A 15,447-nucleotide genomic window follows, 5' to 3' on the forward strand; every position below is an offset into this window, starting at 1 on the left:
ATTTCCTAATTTAACACATGTACGCCCATGGACTTTTATTTTTACCCTAGTTTGCAGTATAAAATGGAGGAGTGCACCACATAGAAAGGTGGCAAGGGAATTATCAGTAGAATAATTACAAAGGAAGAAAAAGAAGATCATAATTGGGGAGTGTTGTTTCAACAACATTGAAGAATCGTGCAGAATTATTTGGATTTGTCTTTCATCGTTCTCAACTTATAATTATCTTCTTCCTTTAATTGTTTTAATGTATCCTGTGATCAATATATTTATGTTTATTTTTCTCATTCAGAATATGAACTAGACTTGTTTGTAGTTAAGTAACAAGCAATCCAATGGGTTCTTGACTGTTCTTATGTGTTGTTATGTCATTGTTGTAGCATTTTACTTAGGGATGGCAAAATCCTCCACAGGTTTGGGGCCCCATGGAGCCCCACCCTAAATGGGAAAAATTTTGAATAATTTTTGGGGAATGGGGTGGGGAGTGGGGGAAAATAATCCCCAAATTCTTAATGGGGTGGGGTTTGGTTTTGTACTCCCCACCCCACTCCCACCCCAATCCCCATTATATATAAATATGTTTCTAATTCTTATTTAATAATTTTTATTTTATCAATTATAATGTTAATTAATATTTTTTTTTAATTTTTATGCAATATAAACAAGATATGAATGAAAGAAAATCCTATAATATTTTTCAACTCTGAAACATTGTTATATTTTCTTTTCTCTTTAAGGTGTTACGCTCTTTAAATATTTTTCACTTTTATTATCATTTTAAGATATTGTTTTAAACTTTTAGATATTTTTTTAAAAGAATTTAAATACTTTATAATATGATGATTTTATTTTAAGTCTCTAATTTTTAACTTACTAAAATAATATATTTATACATATTATAAAATAGATAAATGGGGAATGGGGTGGGGATGGGGAAATCATTCCCCACATGGGGATTCACCATCCCCACCCCACTAAATTTATTGGGGAATGGGGTGGGGAATGGAGGCAAAAATTTCTAACGGGGTGGGGAATGGGATAGGCCTCCCCACCCCCACCCCACCCCATTGCCATCCCTAATTTTACTCTATTAGCTTTTATGAATATAACTGTTATTTCGGTTGACCACCTATTTAATAGTTTCAGTTAAGATAGAGCAGCAAAAGGGCATGTCTTAGCAGATATTATTAGAGTATTACTTGATCTTAAGTTAAGTTTCCTGGATTAAGTTATCTCGAATCCCATAAGGACAATACTTGAAGTTAAGATTTGTGACACACTAGACATAGGTGTTCACCTTGTAGGGTGGAGAGACTAAAGATCATAATACCATACCATAAGTAGATTAGTGACTGGTCATTGTTAATAGATTTAAGGGTATGAGACTTCAAATATGCGATACCTGAGGATGCAAATAAGTTCGTCTGCCGGGCTCAGAATGGGATGACCCTTTGTGAGGGGACTTAGGGTGCATTTCTATGAGGTTTGGACATAGGCACGGCAAAAAATAATGCCCGAAGGTCGGGGCGCCAAAATGCCCCAGGGGCCCCGAGACGGGTGGGCTATATCCTTGGTGTGGGGAGTGGGCGAAGTTCGTCCGCTGGACTCAGAATGGGGTGAAGCTTTGCGAGGGGCCTCCGGTTGCATTTCTAAGACCTTTGGACACAATCCCGCTTAAAAATACTACCTGAAGATCGGGGCGCCAAAAGGCCCCATGGGCCCCGAGACGGGTGGGCTATATCCTTGGTGGGGGGAGCAGGCAAAGTTCATCCGCCGGGCTTGGAATGGGCAGAGCCCTTGCAGGGGGCTCAGGGTGCATTTTTAAGACCTTTTGACATAGGCACACCCAAAAATACTGCCCGAAGTTTGGGGCGCCAAAAGGCCCCAAGGGGCCCTGAGACAGGTGGGCTATTGCCTTGGTGGGGGAAGCGGGGGAAGTTCTTCCTCCAGACTCGGAATGGGGTGAGACTTTGCGAGGGGCATCGGGGTATATTTCTAAGGCCATCAAACATAGCCCTGCATAAAAACAATGCCCGAAGGTTGGGGCGCCAGAAGGCCCTAGGGGCCGCGAGATGGGTGGTCTATAGCCTTGGTGGGGGGAGCGGGCGAAGTTCGTCCGCCGGGCTCGGAATAGGCCGATCCTTTGCGAGCGGCCTCAAGGTGCATTTCTAAGACCTTCAAACATAGGCCTGCCCAAATATATTGCCCGAAGTTCGGGGCGCCAAAAGGATCCAGCGGCCCCAAGATGGGTGGGCTATAGTCTTGGTGGGCGGAGCGGGCGAAGTTCGTCCGCCGGACACGAAATGGGGCGAGATTTTGCGAGGGGTCTTGGGGTGCATTTCTAAGAGTCATAGGTAGAGTCTCTCCCAAAATTATTGCCTGAAGGTCGGGACACCACAAGGCCCCATGGGCCCTGAGACGGGTGGGATATAGCCTTGGTAGGGGCACGGGCGAAGTTCGTCCGCCGGACTCGGAATGGGGCGAGCCTTTGTGTGGGGCCCTAGTGTACCCGCGGGGAGTCGTGAGTTAAACCACGATCAGAAATAGCATCCTGAAGGTCAGGGTGCCAATGGCCCCAGGGGCCCCGAGACGGGTGGGCAATAGCCTTGTGGGGGGCGTGGGCGATGTTCGTCCGCCAGACTCAGAATGGGGCGAGCCTTTGTGAGGGGCCTCGGGGTGCATTTCTAAGACCATCAGGCACAGCCCCACCCAAAAATACTGACCCGAAGGTCGGGGTGCCAAAAGGCCCCAGGGGCCCCGAGACAGGTGGGCTATAGCCGTGGTTGGGGGCGCGGGCGAAGTTCATCCACCGGACTCGGAATGGGCCGAGGCTTTGCGAGGGTCCTCGGGGTTCATTTCTATGAGTCATGGGCTATGCCCCACCCAAAATTAATGCCCAAAGATCGGGGCGCCAAAAGGCCCCAAGGGCCCCGAGACGAGTGCGCTATAGCCTTGGTGGGGGGTGCGGTCGAAGTTCGTCCGCCAGAGTCAGAATGGGATGAGACTTTTCAAGGGGCCTCGGGGCACATTTCTAAGACCTTCAGACATAGGCCTGCCCAAAATTAGTGCCCGAAGGTTGGGGCGCCAAAAGGCCCCAAGGGCCCCGAGACAGGTGGGCTATAGCCTTAGTGGAGGGCGCAGCCAAGTTCATCCACTGGACTCATAATGGGGTGAGGCTTTGCGAGGGGCCTCAAGGTGCCCGCGGTGAGTGATGGGCACAGACCCGTCCAAAAATACTGCCCAAAGGTTGGGGTGCCAAAAGGCCCCAGCGGCCCCGAGACGGGTGGGCTATATAGCCTTGGTGGGAAGAGCGGGCGAGCTTCGTCCGCCAGACTTGGAATAGGATGAGGCTTTGTGAGGGGCCGCTAGGTGCATTTCTAAGAGACTCAGGAAGAGGCCCACCCAGAATTAGTACCCGAAGGTCGGGGCACCAAAAGGCCTCAGGGGCCCCGAGACGGGTGGGCTATAGCCATGGTTGGGGGAGCAGGCGAAGTTCGTCCGCCGGACTCGGAATGGTGTGACACATTACGAGGGGCCTCTGGGTGAATTTCTAAGTGTCACAGACCAAGTCCCGCCCACAACTACCACCCGAGGGGCGCCAAAAGGCCCCAGGGGCCCCGAGACGGGTTGTCTATAGCCTTGGTGGGGGCGCGGGCGAAGTTCGTCCGCCGGACTCAGAATGGGGCGAGGCATTGCGAGGGACCTTGGAGTGCCTATAGTGAGTAGCGGGCATAGCCCCGCCCAAAACTACTACCCCGAAGGTCGGTGCGCCGAAAGGCCCCAAGGGCCCCGAGACGGGTGGGATATAGCCTTGGTGCGGGGAGTAGACAAAGTTCGTCCGCCAGACTCAGAATGGTGTGAGGTTTTGCGAGGGGCCTCAAGGTGAATTTCTAAGAGTCATGGACAGAGCCCCATCCACAATTAGTGCCCGAAGTTCGCAGAGCCAAATGGCCCTAGCGACCCCGAGACGAGTGGGCCATAGCCTTGGTAGGGGGCGCGGGAGAAGTTCGTCCGCCGGACTCGGAATGGGGTGAGGCTTGGCAAAGGGCCTCAGGGTGCATTTCTAAGAGTCGCGGGCACAGCCCTGCCCAAAAATACTGCCCTGTAGGTCGGGGCACAAAAAGGCCCAAGGAGCCTTGAGACGGGTGGGCTATAGCCTTGATAGGGGGCGCGGGCGAAGTTCGTCCGCCGGACTCAGAATGGGGCGAGATTTTGCGAGGGGCCTCAGTGTGCCTTTAGGGTGACACGGACAAAGTCTCGACCACAAATAGTGCCCGAAGGTCGGGGTGCCAACGGCCCCTGGGGCTCCAAGACGGGTGGGCTATAGCCTTGGTGGGGGGGGGGGCGAAGTTCGTCCGCAGGACTCGAAATGGGGCAAGGCTTTATGAGGGACTTCGGTGTGCCCTCAAGGAGTTGCGGGCACAGCCACGCCCAAAAATAGTGCCCGAAGGTCCGGGTGCCAAAAGGCCCCAGCGGAAAAAGGCCCCGAGAGGGGTGGGCTGTGGCCTTGGTGGGGGGCGTGGGCGAAGTTTTCCGCCGGACTTGGAATGGGTCAAGGCTTTGTGAGGGGATCGGTGTGCCTGTAGGGAGTCGGAGGCAGTGCCTCACCCAAAAATTTCACCCGAACGTCGGGGTGCCGAAAGGCCCCAGGCGCCCCGAGACGGGTGGGCTATAGTCTTGGCGGGGGGCGCGGGCGAGGTTCATTCACCGGGCTCTGAATGGGGTGAGGCTTTGCAAGGGGCATCCGTGTGCCAGTGGGGAGTCGCGGGCACAGCCACGCCAAGAAATAGTGCCCCAAGGTCGGGGTGCCAAAATGCCCCACCGGAAAAAGGCCCCTAGACAGGTGGGCTATAGCCTTGGTGGGGGGCACGGGCGAAGTTCGTCCGCTGGACTTGGAATTGGGTGAGGCATTGTGAGGGCCTCAGTGTGCCAGTGGGGAGTCACGGGCACATCCGCTGCCAAAAATTACCCCCGAAGGTTGGGGTGCCAATAGGCCCCAGGGGCCCCGAGATGGGTGGGGGGCGCGGGGGAAGTTCGTCCGCCAGACTCGGAATGGGGAAACGCTTTGTGAGGGGCATCGGTGTGCCCATGGGGATTCGTACGCACAACCGCGCCAAGAAATAGTACCCCAAGGTCGGGGTGCCAAAATGCCCCAACGGAAAAAGGCCCCGAGACGGGTGGGCTATAGCCTTGGTGGGGGGCGCGGGCGAAGTTCGTCTGCCAGACTCGGAATCGGACAAGGATTTGCGAGGCACCTCGGCGTGCCCACGAGGAGTTGGTACAGAGCCCCGTCCAAATATAAGTGCCCGAAGGTCGAGGTACCAAAAGGCCCCAGCGGAAAAAGACCCCGAGCCGAGTGGGCTATAGCCTTGGTGCGGGGCGCGGGAGAAGGGTGTCCGCCAGACTTGGAATGGGGTAAGGCTTTGCGAGGGACCTCAGTGTGCCCATAGAGAGTCGTAGGCATAGCCGCACCCAAAAATAGTGCCCCAAGGTCGGGGTGCTAAAAAGGCCCCAGGGGCACCAAACAGGTGGGTTATAGCCTTCATGGGGGGCGTGGCCGAAGTTCGTCTGCTGGACTCAGAATGGGGTGAGCGTTTGCAAGGAGCCTCAGTGTGCCCATGGGGAGTCACGGGAACAGCCGCACCCAAAAATAGTGCCCGAAGGTCGGTGAGCCAAAAGGCCCCAGGGGCCCCGAGACGGGTGGGCTATAGCCTTGGTGGGGGGCGCGGGCGAAATTCGTCCACCGGACTCAGAATGGGGAGAGGATTTGTGAGGGGCCTTGGCGTGCCCATAGGGAGTCTCAGCACGCCCCTAGGGAGTCACCTGTAGAGCCCCACCCAACTATTAGTGCCCAAAGGTCGGGGTTCCAAAAGGCCTCGAGCCAGGTGGGCTATAGCCTTGGTGCGGGGCATGGGCAAAGGGTGTCCGCCGGGCTCGGAATGTGGCAAAGCTTTGTGAGGGGCCTCAGTGTGCCCATGGGAAGTCACAGGCACAGCCGCACCCAAAAGTAGTGCCCCAAGGTCTGGGTGCCAAAAAGGCCCAAGGGGACCTCAGACGGGTGGGTTATAGCCTTGGTGCGGGGCAAGGGCAAAGTTCATCTACTGGACTCAGAATGGGGCGAGGCTTTGCATGGAACCTCAGTGTGCCCGCCGGGAGTCATGGGAACAGCCAAGTACAAAAATCATGCCCGAAGGTCGGGGTGCCAAAAGGCCCCAGGGGCCCCGAGACGGGTGGGCTATAGCCTTGGAGGGGGTGCAGGCGATGTTCGTCCGCTGGACTCGGAATGGAATGAGGCTTTGTGAGGGGACTTAGTGTGCCCGTAGGGAGTTGCGGCCAAAGCCGCGGACAAAAATAGTGCCCCAAGGTCGGGGTGCCAAAAAGGCCCCAGGGGCCCCCAGACGGGTAGGGTATAGCCTTGCTGGGGGGCGAGGGAGAAGTTCGTCCGTCGGGATCCGAATGGGGCGAAGATTTGTGAGGGGCCTCAGTGTACCCATGGGGAGTCGTGGCCAAAGCGTCACCCAAAAATAGTACCCAACGGTTGGGGAGCCGAAAGGCCCCAGGGGCCCCAAGACGGGTGGGCAATAGCCTTGGTGGGGGGGGCGGGCGAAGTTCGTCCGTTGGTCTCTGAATGGGTCGAGGATTTATGAGGGACCTCAGTGTGCCCCGTGGGGAGTCATGGGCACAGCCGAACCCAAAAATAATACCCCAAGGTCGGGATGCCAAAAAGGCCCCAGGGGCCCCCAGACGGGTGGGCTATCGCCTTGGTGGGGGGCGCGGGCGAAGTTCATCCGCTGGACTCAGAATGGGGTGAGGATTTGTGAGGGGCCTCAATGTGCCTGTGGGGAGTCATGGGCAGTATTGCGCCCCAAAATAGCACCCAAAGGTTGGGGTACCAAAAGGCCCCAGGGGCCCCGAGACGGGTGAGCTATTGCCTTGGTGGAGGGCGCGGGCGAAGTTCGTCCGCCGGACTCCAAATGGGGGAGGCTTTCCAAGGGGCCTCAATGTGCCCGAGGTGAGTCACGGGCACTACCGCGCCCAGAAATAGTGCCCCAAGGTCAGGGTGTAAAAAAGGCCCCATGGGCCCCCAGACGGGTGGGATATAGCCTTGGTGGGGGGCGCAGGCGAAGTTCGTCCGCCGAACTTCGAATGGGGCGAGGCTTTACCAGGGCCCTCGGTATGCCCACGGGGAGTCACGAGCAGAGGCGTGCAAAAAATAGGGCCCGATGGTCGGGGTGCCAAAAGCCCTCAGGGGCCTCAAGACGGGTGGGCTATAGCCTTGGGGGAGGCGCAGGCGAAGTTCGTCCGCCGGGCTCCGAATGAGGCAAGGATTTGCGAGGGGCCTCGGTGTGCCTGCGGGGAACAATTCTAAAAGTCCAGGGCACAGCACCGCCCAAAAATAATGCCCGGAAGGTCGGGGTGCCAAAAGGCCCCCGAAGCCCCAAGACGGTTGGTCATAGACTTGGTGGGTGGCGCGGGGGAAGTTCGTCCGCTGGACTCGGAATGGGGCGAGGCTTTGAGAGGGGCCTCAGGGTGCATTTCCAATAGTCGTGGGCAGAACCCCGTCCAAAATTAGTGCCCAAAGGTCGGGGCGCCAAAAGGCCCCAGGGGCCCCGAGATGGGTGGGCATAGCCTTGGTGGGGGGGCGCAGGCGAAGTTCATCCGCCGGACTTGGAATGGGGTGAGGCTTTACGAGGAGCCACGGTGTACCCGCGGGGAGTCGTGGACAAAGCCGCAACCAAAAATATTCGGGGTGCCAATGTCCCCATGAGCCCGAGACAGGTAGGCTATAACCTCTGTGGGGGTCGCGGGCGAAGTTCGCCATCCGGACTCGGAAAGGGTCGAAGCTTTGCGAGGGGCCTCGGGGTGCATTTCTAAGAGTCGCAGGCTGAGCCCCACCCAAAATTAGTGCCCGAAGGTCGGGGCACCAAAAGGCCCCAGGGGCCCCGAGATGGGTGGGCTATATCCTTGGTAGGGGGCGCGGGCGAAGTTTGTCTGCCGAACTCGGAATGGGGCAAGGCTTTCCGAGGGACCTCGGGGTGCATTTCTAAGAGTCACGGGCTTAGCCCCGCCCAAAAATACTGCCCCGAAGGTCGGGGCGCCAATGGCCTCTTGTGCCCCAAGACAGGTGGGCATAGCCTTGGTGGGTGGCACGGGCGAAGTTCGTCCGCCGGGCTCGGAATGGGGTGAGGCTTTGCGAGAGGCCTCAGTGTGCCCGCAGGGAGTTGCAGGCACAGCCGTGACCAAAAATAGTGCCCTGATGGTCGGGGCGCCAATAGGCCCCAGGGGTCTAGAGACGTTTGGACTATAGCCTTCGTGGGGGGCGCAGGCGAAGTTCATCCGCCGAACTCATAATGGGGCGAGGCTTCACGAGGGGCCTCGGGGTACATTTCTAAGAGTCACGGGCTGAGCCCCACCCAAAATTAGTTCCCGAAGGTCGGGGCGTAAAAAGGCCCCATGGGCCCCGAGATGGGTGGGCTATATAGCCTTGGTACGGGGTGCGGGTGAAGTTTGTCCACCAAACTCAGAATGGGGGGAGGATTTGCGAGGAACCTCGGGGTGCATTTCTAAGAGTCACGGGCTTAGCCCCGCCTAAAAATACTACCCCGAAGGTCAGGGTGCCAATGGCCTCTTGTGCCCCGAGACGGGTGGGCATAGCCTTGGTGGGTGGCACGGGCGATGTTCGTCCGCCGGGCTCGGAATGGGGCGAGGCTTTGCGAGGGGCCTCAGTGTGCCCGCAGGGAGTCGCAGGCACAGCCGCGACCAAAAATAGTGCCCCGATGGTTGGGGCGCCAAAAGGCCCCAGGGGCCCCGAGACGGGTGGGCTATAGTCTTGGTGGGGGCCGCGGGCGAAGTTCATCCACCGGACTCCGAATGGGGCGAGGCTTTATGGGGGGCCTTTTTATGGGCGACGCAAGGCTGCCATAAAAACATGAGTCATTTCGAAGCCTTAGAGAATTGTTTTGGCTGAATTTTTTTAAAATATTCCAAGAAAAATCTTTTTTCTATATAATTTTTTACTAAATTCCCAAAAAACTTTCGGACCCTTCCTGCGGCGGTGGGGCACTACTTGTGAGCACTCTTGCCGACCCAAGGGATTTCCAAGGGGAGAAACAATAGGTTACTTTTGGAGAAAAGCCCAACTCATCCCCTCAGGCCCCAAGGCCAAAGGCTATAACACACTCGTTTTGGCCTTTCCTCAGTTGCCGCCTTAGGGCTACCTTGGAACTTTGACCCGGCCCACTGCAAGCGCCCTCTTACGGGCGTCAGAAGGCCACCATAAAACATAGTAGTCGTTTCAGAGCACCGGAGTCATTTTGGCGTAATTTTTTAAAAAATTCCAAGAAAATCTGATTTTTTTCTGCAAAATTTTGGAATAAATTAACAAAAAACTATCAAAGGCTCCCCGAAGCGGTGGGGCACTTCTTGCGAGCACTCTCACCAACCAAAGGGATGTCCCATGGGAGAAAAATAGGTTACTTTTAGAGAGAAATTCAACTCCTCCCCTCAGGCCCCAAGGCCAATGGCTATAGCACACTCGTTTTGGTTATTTCTTATAGGCCCCCCTATGACTGCCATAGAACTTTGACCTAGCCTTCTACAAGCACCTTCACACGAGCAACGTGAGTCAGCAAGAAAAAAAAAAAAGGACACGTTTCGAAGCCCCATTGTGGTTTTTTGTGAAATATTTTCTAAAAATTATAAGAAAATTCAATTTTGTCTACATAATTTTGCCCCAGCCATCTGCACGTGCCTTTTTATGGGTGACGTGAGGCCATCGGATAAAACGGTAGTAATTTTGGAGCCTCGGAGTCGTTTTAGCTGAATTTGTTTCTAAAATTCCAAAAAAAAATTGATTTTTGCTGTAAAATTTTGAAATAAATTCCTAAAAGATTATCAAAGCCTCACTGCTCGAGAGCGCTCTCGCGCAGCCCAAGGGATTTCCTGGGGGAGAAAAAAATGTTACTTTTGGAGAGAAACTCAACTCCTCCCTTTAGGCCCCAAGATCAAAGACTATAGGACGCACGTTTTGGCCTTTCCTCAAGACCACCCTAGGGCTGACTTAGGACATTGACCCAGCCTTCTGTACGCACCCTCTTACAGGCAACGCGAGGCTGCCAGAAAAAACAACAGTCATGGGCTTAGCCCCGCCTAAAAATACTACCCCGAAGGTCAGGGTGCCAATGGCCTCTTGTGCCCCGAGACGGGTGGGCATAGCCTTGGTGGGTGGCACGGGCGATGTTCGTCCGCCGGGCTCGGAATGGGGCGAGGCTTTGCGAGGGGCCTCAGTGTGCCCGCAGGGAGTCGCAGGCACAGCCGCGACCAAAAATAGTGCCCCGATGGTTGGGGCGCCAAAAGGCCCCAGGGGCCCCGAGACGGGTGGGCTATAGTCTTGGTGGGGGCCGCGGGCGAAGTTCATCCACCGGACTCCGAATGGGGCGAGGCTTTATGGGGGGCCTTTTTATGGGCGACGCAAGGCTGCCATAAAAACATGAGTCATTTCGAAGCCTTAGAGAATTGTTTTGGCTGAATTTTTTTAAAATATTCCAAGAAAAATCTTTTTTCTATATAATTTTTTACTAAATTCCCAAAAAACTTTCGGACCCTTCCTGCGGCGGTGGGGCACTACTTGTGAGCACTCTTGCCGACCCAAGGGATTTCCAAGGGGAGAAACAATAGGTTACTTTTGGAGAAAAGCCCAACTCATCCCCTCAGGCCCCAAGGCCAAAGGCTATAACACACTCGTTTTGGCCTTTCCTCAGTTGCCGCCTTAGGGCTACCTTGGAACTTTGACCCGGCCCACTGCAAGCGCCCTCTTACGGGCGTCAGAAGGCCACCATAAAACATAGTAGTCGTTTCAGAGCACCGGAGTCATTTTGGCGTAATTTTTTAAAAAATTCCAAGAAAATCTGATTTTTTTCTGCAAAATTTTGGAATAAATTAACAAAAAACTATCAAAGGCTCCCCGAAGCGGTGGGGCACTTCTTGCGAGCACTCTCACCAACCAAAGGGATGTCCCATGGGAGAAAAATAGGTTACTTTTAGAGAGAAATTCAACTCCTCCCCTCAGGCCCCAAGGCCAATGGCTATAGCACACTCGTTTTGGTTATTTCTTATAGGCCCCCCTATGACTGCCATAGAACTTTGACCTAGCCTTCTACAAGCACCTTCACACGAGCAACGTGAGTCAGCAAGAAAAAAAAAAAAGGACACGTTTCGAAGCCCCATTGTGGTTTTTTGTGAAATATTTTCTAAAAATTATAAGAAAATTCAATTTTGTCTACATAATTTTGCCCCAGCCATCTGCACGTGCCTTTTTATGGGTGACGTGAGGCCATCGGATAAAACGGTAGTAATTTTGGAGCCTCGGAGTCGTTTTAGCTGAATTTGTTTCTAAAATTCCAAAAAAAAAATTGATTTTTTCTGTAAAATTTTGAAATAAATTCCTAAAAGATTATCAAAGCCTCACTGCTCGAGAGCGCTCTCGCGCAGCCCAAGGGATTTCCTGGGGGAGAAAAAAATGTTACTTTTGGAGAGAAACTCAACTCCTCCCTTTTGGCCCCAAGATCAAAGACTATAGGACGCACGTTTTGGCCTTTCCTCAAGACCACCCTAGGGCTGACTTAGGACATTGACCCAGCCTTCTGTACGCGCCCTCTTACAGGCAACGCGAGGCTGCCAGAAAAAACAACAGTCATTTCAGAGCCCCGAAGTCATTTTGGTGGAATTTTTCTCAAATTCCAAGAAAATCGATTTTTCAGTATAATTTTGGAATAAATTCCCCAAAAAAAATCAAAGTCTCCCCGCAGCGATGAGGCATTGCTTGGGAGCACTACTGGGGAGCACTCCTGCCGACCCAAGGGATGTCCTGGGGGAGATAAATCAAGTTACTTTTGGAGAGAAACCCAACTCTTCCCCTTAGGCCCCAATGCCAAAGGTTATAGCACACTCATTTTGCTCTTTCCTCATTGGCACCCCTAGTGCTGCCTTTAAACTTTGACCCAACCTTCTGTACACACCTTTCCACACGTGACGAGAGGCCACCAGAGAAAAACAGGACTCGTTTTAGAGCCTCGGAGATCTTTCTGGTGGAATTTTTTCTAAAAATTTTCAAGAAAAACTTATTTTTTTCTACATAATTTTAGAATAAATTCCCAAAAAACTATAAGAGCCTCCCGGCAACAATGGAGTACTGCTTGGGAGCACTTTCACCGGCTCAAGGGATGTGCTAGGGGAGAAAAAAAGGTTACTTTTGGAGAAAAACCAAACTCCTCCCCTCAGGCCCCAATGCCAAAGGTTAAAGCACACTTGTTTTGGCCTTTCTTCATGGGCCTCCCAGGGCTACCTTGGAACTTTAACCTAGCCTTCTACACATACCTTCCTACAGGTGACACAAGGGCGCCAGAAAAAAAAAAAAAAAAGACTCGTTTCAAAGTCCCGAAGTAGAATTTTTCAAAAAAAATTTCAAGAAAAACTTATTTTTTCTACATAATTCTAGAATAAATTCCCAAAAAACTATCAGAGCCTCACCACAGCGGTGAGGCACTACTTAAGAGCACTCCCGCCGGCCTAAGGGATGTCCCACGGGAGGTAACAGGGTTATTTTTGGAGAGAAACCCAAATCCTCCCCTCATGCCCCAAGGCCAAAGGCAATAGCACACTCATTTTGGTCATTCCTCATCGGCAACTCTAAGGCTGCCTTGGAACATTGACCCAGCCATATGCCCATGCCTTCTGACAAGAGACGGGAGGCTGCCATAAAAAAATAAGAGTGGTTTCGGAGCCTTGGAGTAGTTTTGGCGGAATGTTTTCTAAAGTTCCAAGAAAAACAAATTTTTTTCTCATAATTCTAGATTAAATTCCCAAAAACCTATGAGAGCCTCACTGCGACGGGGAGGCACTACTTGCGAGAACTCCCGCCAGGTGAAGGGATGTCCCAGGCGAGAAAAAAAGGGTTCCTTTCGAAGAGAAACCCAACTCCTCTCCTCAAGCCCCTAGTCCAAAGGTCATAGCACACTCGTTTTAGTTTTTCCTCGTGGGCCCCCGTAGGACTTCCTTGGAACTTTGACCCGGCCTTCTGTTCGCGCCTTTAGACGGGTGATACGAAGCCACAATAAAGAAATATAAGTCATCTCGGAGCCCTGGAGTGGTTTTGGCATAATTGTTTCTAAAATTCCAAGAAAATTTGATTTTTTCTACATAATTTTGGAATAAATTCCCAAAAACTAGCATAGCCTCCCTGCGGCTGTTGGGCACTGCTTAGGAACACTCCTACCGGCCCAAGGGATGTCCTATGGAAGAAAAAAAGTGTTACTATTGTAGAGAAACCCAATTCCTCCCCTCAAACCCCAAGGCCAAAGGCATAGCACACTCGTTCTGCCTTTCCTCATGGGCCCCCTTAGGGCTGCCTTGGAACTTTGACCCGACTTTCTACACACACCTTTCCACGTACGACACAATGCCACCAAAAAAAAACGAGAGTCGTTTTGGAGCCCTGGAGTGGTTTTGGCCGATTTTTTTTAACATTCTAAGAAAATTCCCAAACAACTATCAGGGCCTCCCAGCGGCAGTGGCGCACCGCCTGGGAGCACTCCCGCTAGCCCAAGGGAGCAAAACCGAGTTGTTTTTGTAGAAAAACCCAACTTCTCCCCTCGGGCCCCAAGGCCAATGGCTATAGCACACCCAGCCTTCAGCACACGCTTTCCAACCAGCGACACGATGCCGCACGAAACGACGGGAGTTCTTTTGGAACCACATACTGGTTTTGGCAGAAATTTTTTCCAAAATTCCTAGAAAAACTAGTTGTTTTGCCTAATTTTAAAATAAATTTTAAAAAAACTATTAGGGCCTCCGAATGAAGATCGCGCACCACCTGAGAGCACTCCCGTCGACCCAAAGGATGTCCTAAGGGAGAGAAACCAGGTTCCCTTTGCACAAAAACCCAACTCCTCCCCTCGAGCCCCAAGGCCAAAGCCTATAGCACACCGGTTTCGGCCTTTCCTTATGGGCCTCCGTAGGGCTGCCTTGGAACTTTCACCTGGCATTTTGCAGGTGCCTTTCCATGGGCGACGCGATGCCGCCGAAAAAGACGGGATTCCTTTTGGATCCTTTGAGTGGTTTCAGCATAATTGTTTCCAAAATTCCCAGAAAAATTGATTTTTTCTGCCTAATTTTTATTGTCAAAAAACGCCTCTAGTGGTGATGATGCACCGCAGGGAGCACTCCCGGCGGCCTAAAAGATGTCTCAAGAGAGAGAAACTAGGTTGCTTTAGGAGAAAAACCCTACTCCTCCCCTCAAGCCCCAAGGCCAAAGGCTATAACACACCGGTTTTGCCTGTTTCTCATGCGCCTCCCTACAGCTGCCTTGAAATTTTGACCCGGCCTTCTTCATGGGCCTTCTCCTTGGTGATGCGATGCCACCGAAAGAGGCGGGAGTCCTTTTGGAGCCCCGGAGTGGTTTTGGCGGAATTTTTTTAAAATTCCAAGAAAAACTGATTTTTTTTGCCAAATTTCGAAATAAATTTCCAAAAGAACTATCAGGGCCTCCCAGCTAGGAGTGGGCAAAACCGAACCGGAACTGAATAAAAATTTGGTTCAATTCGATTTTTTTTTATTCCAATTCGATTTTTTTATTTTAAAAATTCGAATATAGAAATACTGAATTGAACCATTTAGGGTTATTTTAAAAAACCCGAACAAAATCGATAATATCATTCAAGTCCCTCCTTTTAAAAAATTTTAGTATGACACAATATTTAGAAAATATTTGCATATAGAAATTATGTTATGGCCTAGTATGTTTTGTAAACTTTTCAAAAGGGCCCTTGACCAAAAGTCAACAAGGAAAGATAACATTTTGATCCCTATTTTTTTGATAAATTATATTATGGTGCAAAAACTTATTTTATTTTATTTACGTTTTGAGCCAAAAGTTTTTATATTAAAAACAATAACGATGATTCTAAAAATTATTCAGTTTAGTCCAAAATTTTGTAATTTTTTTTTGGCATATGCAAATTCGTAATTTCTTTTTGTTGATTATATATTGATTATAATAGACCTTGTGTGCAAGTTAATATGAACCGCAAAACAAATTTGTTAATCCAATCCGTTAAGTGAACCGTTATCGAAAAATCAAAACTGAACCTGAACTGAACCTGAATCGAACCGAAACCAAACTCAGACTGAAAAACTGAAACCATCGATTCGGTTTGGTTTCTATTTTCTCTAAAAACCGAATGGATATTTTAAATTTAGGACCCGACCCGAACCGAAATTGAAAATTTATCCCGAAATCGAACCGAACCAATGCCCACCCCTACCCCCAACAGCAGTGGCGCACTGCCTGGGAGCACTCCCGGTGGCTCAAGGGATTGTCTCAAGGGAGAGAAACTGGGTTGGTTTTAGAGAAAAACCCAACTCCTCCCCTCGAGTCCCAAGGCCAAAGGC

Source organism: Citrus clementina, unplaced genomic scaffold (assembly GCF_000493195.1).
Source record: "Citrus clementina cultivar Clemenules unplaced genomic scaffold, Citrus_clementina_v1.0 scaffold_2, whole genome shotgun sequence".
In the NCBI taxonomy this organism is placed as follows: Eukaryota; Viridiplantae; Streptophyta; class Magnoliopsida; order Sapindales; family Rutaceae; genus Citrus; species Citrus x clementina.